Raw genomic sequence first — 4,164 nt, forward strand, 5'->3', positions numbered from 1 at the left:
ATGTTGAAAGTGCTACGATACCACCTTAAACAGTTGTGCCTTCCCCCAAAGAATTCTGGAAGCTGTAGTTCATTAAGGGTGCTGAGACACCCCCACTCCTCTCCCAGAATGATTTATTTATATTGTTATGAGTTGGGGGTGGGTAGGCTGTATTTCTGAGCCCCCTTCTAATTCCTGAATCCAACATAGATTTGATTCCTGAAATAGCCAGGCTAGCCTCCTGGTGAGGTAATAGCCCTCTAAGTATGGGTCATTAAGATAACAAAGGAAGTGGCTCTATGTCAGAAAACAAATGGGTGCACCCCCTTCAATTTGCTGATAGAAAGACAAGACCAGAGTTGGGATTTGAGGTTTGTGTTTTTAGCTTTTTGTATTTTATCTATTTTGCTTTAATTTGGGTAAGTTGCCTTGAGTCCCAATCTGGGGAAAAGATGGGATATTAATAACAATAATATTTCCAGATCTGCATATCTGCATATAAATATATCATTTGGAAACCATTGCACACATCTCCAACCTCTTTCTATTTACTTCTAATGCAATCTCATCTGTGTCATTTATTTTATACAACAGATTGCTTCGTTTGAAGAGTTTGAGAGGTTTTTTTTTAAAAAAAACTTCCCACCCTTGTCTGCTCTGAGATTATTATTTTTAAAAGTGTGGATCAACAGAATCAGCCCATTTCGAGGCAGAGCTGATAAAGTGATCAATAATGGAGCAGACACGTTAGAAACGTACCAATAAATCATTGCGCATTGTATTGGGCGGGAAGCCAGAGCGGATATATTCACATCAGGAATGGGTCAGGGGAATGAATACTTTCTATCCAAAGTCTGGGTGGCTGGGGAAACCCAGCCAGATGGGCGGGGTATAAATAATCAATTATCATTAAATTATTATTACGAGGAATCAGACAAATGCATCTTGTTTGTACAGATGGACAATCACCAGGTGCCATCACTATCTTGTATATGACATCTACTGAAAACAACTTCTTCTTCTTCTTCTTCTTCTTCTTCTTCTTCTTCTTCTTCTTCTTCTTCTTCTTCTTCTTCTTCTTTCGGTAAGCTTACCTAAGAAGCAGGGTTGTAGCTCAGTGGTAGAGCACACACAGAGCCTAGGGTTGCTGATCAGAAGGTCGGTGGTTCGAATCCCCATGACGGGGTGATTGCCCGTTGCTCAGTCCCTGCTCCTGCCAGCCTAGCAGTTCGAAAGCACGTCAAAGTGAAAGTAGATAAGTAGGTACCGCTCCAGCGGGAAGGTAAACGGCGTTTCCGTGCACTGCTCTGGTTCGCCAGAAACAGCTTATTCATGCTGGCCACATGACCTGGAAGCTGTCTGCGGACAAACACCAGCTCCCTCGGCCAATAAAGCGAGATCAGCGCCGCAACCCCAGAGTCATTCGCAACTGGACCTAATGGTCATGGGTCCCTTTACCTTTACCTTTACCTAAGAAGCAGGGTTGTAGCTCAGTGGTAGAGCATCTGTCTCATGTGCAGAAGGTTCCAGGTTCAATCCCTGCCATTTCCAGGCAGGGCTGAAACCCTGGAGAGGGTTAGCGGCTAGTCACAGTGTACAAAATACTTTGCTGGATGAACTGTTGCTCTGATTCAGTATGAATGCCAGTTTCTGGAAACCACAGGAGTGAAGAACGCAGTGGCGTCACATGGGCGAGGTAGAGGGGTGGTGGTCCCAGGCACAAATTCTGTGAGGGGCGCAACCAGTCACCCCCACGACACACTTCCTTGTGTGGCTGAGCTCCTGTCACCTCCTGCAGTGGGACAAACTGCACCTGGGCCAGGCTTTTGGGGCTGGGGCAGCACCTCCTTCTCCTTGTGGCTAGTGAAGGGACGGCCACCCATTGTTGTTCCTGGACACTGAGGTCCAGTTCCGAGAGCCTTCTGGGGGCTCCCTCCCTGCAAGAAGTGAGGTTACAGGGAACCAGGCAGAGGGCCTTCTCAGTGGTGGCGCCCATTAAGTTTATTCCTTCCTTCTGATGCAGGGTGCACAGGCATTGGTATGCGACAGGAAGATGAGTTGGTGCTTGCAGGCATCACTGGTGCTTCTGGTGGTACTGCACTCTCATTGGCTCCCAGTACATTTCCGAGCACAATTTAAAGTGTTGGTGCTGACCTTTAAAGCCCTAAACGGCCTCAGCCCAGTATACCTGAAGGAGCGTCTCCATCCCCATCGTTCAGCCCAGACACTGAGGTCCAGCTCCAAGGGCCTTCTGGTGGTTCCCTCCCTGCAAGAAGTGAGGTTCCAGGGAACCAGGCAGAGGGCCTTCTCAGTAGTGGCACCTGCCCTGTGGAACGCCCTCCCATCAGATGTCAAGGAAATAAACAACTATCTGACTTTTAGAAGACACCTGAAGGCAGCCCTTTTTAGGGAAGTCTTTAATGTTTGATGTTATATTTTGTTTTTAATACCTGGTTGGAAGCTGCCCAGAGTGGCTGGGGAGGTCTGTCCAGATGGACGGGGTATAAGTAATTTATTATTATTATTATTATTATTATTATTATTATTATTATTATTATTATTATTATTACATCATGAGATGGTGGTGCAGGAGAAAAGAACATAAGAGCCTTCCGGGTCAGGCCAGTGACCCATCTATTCCAGTATCCTGTTCTCACAGCTGCCAACCAGATACCTGTGGGAAACCCACAAGAAGAAGAAGAAGAAGAGTTTGGATTTGATATCCCGCCTTTCACTCCCTTTAAGAAGTCTCAAAGCGGCTAACATTCTCCTTTCCCTTCCTCCCCCACAACAAACACTCTGTGAGGTGAGTGGGGCTGAGAGACTTCAAAGAAATGTGACTGGCCCAAGGTCACCTAGCAGCTGCGTGTGGAGGAGCGGAGACGCGAACCCGGTTCACCAGATTACGAGACTACCGCTCTTAACCACTACACCACACTGGCTCACAAGCAGGATTCGAACACAAGAGCACTATCCCCTTCTGCAGTTTCCAGCAACTGGTATTCAGAAGCATTGCTGCCTCCATCCGTGGAGGAAAAGCATAGCTATCAGTAGCCTCCTCTTCCTCCGATCCTCTTTTAAAGCCATATAGGCTGGTGGTCATCAATGCTTCCTGTGGGAGTGAGTTCCACAGTTTAACCCGCAGCACGGTTAATTGTGAGCGCTGCGACCAAGATCAAAGGTGCAGCCATCTGAACGACTGTTCCACCGTATGGAATCTCAGACCCAATCGTGAATATTGCAGCGAGGCAAAAGGATTTAGCCATGGCAGCATTACGGAGCGTATAAAAAAAAAAGCCCAATTCCTGTTGTCTTTGAGATAGGGCTGAAACAAGAAGGAACGCCTTGCCAGATGCTCAGATCTCGCAACGACTTCCCCAATTACCACAGGCCAACCGTCGCAAGCCCTGGCAGGAACTACAGAGGGCAACTTCTAAACCAGGCAGGAGGAATGACTCAAGCCGAGGCGACTGTAGGATCAAAACTTCATTTTCCACAGAGATTCGAGCTTGAATTGGCCTTAAGTGAGGCTTTGGGACTGCGCTTTTCTAAGTCGTTTGATGTGTTTTTATTGTGGATTGGGCGCTTATCTCCACTTAGCACACCTAAACCATCTGCACCCAGACACTTGTTCATCAGTGTTCCACGTGTAAAAGTTGAATCGCAGCATTACTCGGGGTTTGCTTCTTGAGCTGAGCATGATGAATCCCGGGCAATCGTCTCTAAAGGAACAGCTTGATATGTACAAAATCCAGATCAGCTGCCAGCCAATCCCCATGTCCCAATATGTACTTTGCAATATGATCCCACATTGGGGGAAAGGAAATTTTCAAGAAGTTGTGGTTGTGCCATTCTGCAAAATTTATCCCATTCTCCCCCCCCCCCCAACCATTCTCCATCAATTAATGGAAATATAAAATACATTGGAACTTTATCAAAAGAGATAGAATGTTTTAGAACTTAAGAAGAACCTGCAAGGAAGACTCTGAAGAGACCTATTACCGGTAGTTAATGATAATTAAAAGTAATAGAGAAATTAAGAAATGCAGAATAAGTGATAAAGAATGGAAGATCTTCAGTTGTTGACGGAAGTCTAAAATATTGTATAAGATAAGAAATTATGTTAAATGATTGGTGGAAATAATATGTTAAAATTAATAAGAATGTATAATAATAATAATAAGA

At 45.6% G+C, this 4,164-nt stretch overlaps 1 non-coding gene across 1 annotated transcript; it reads left to right on the plus strand.

Annotated features, from left to right (window-relative positions):
- The first annotated feature begins 1,458 nt into the window (after positions 1 to 1,458).
- Positions 1,459 to 1,530, plus strand: TRNAM-CAU (transfer RNA methionine (anticodon CAU)). Its single transcript has one exon. It is a non-coding gene; the product is annotated as a tRNA-Met (tRNA).
- Positions 1,531 to 4,164: the final 2,634 nt, after the last annotated feature.

This window comes from Podarcis muralis, chromosome 16, assembly GCF_964188315.1.
Source record: "Podarcis muralis chromosome 16, rPodMur119.hap1.1, whole genome shotgun sequence".
NCBI classification, from domain to species: domain Eukaryota; kingdom Metazoa; phylum Chordata; class Lepidosauria; order Squamata; family Lacertidae; genus Podarcis; species Podarcis muralis.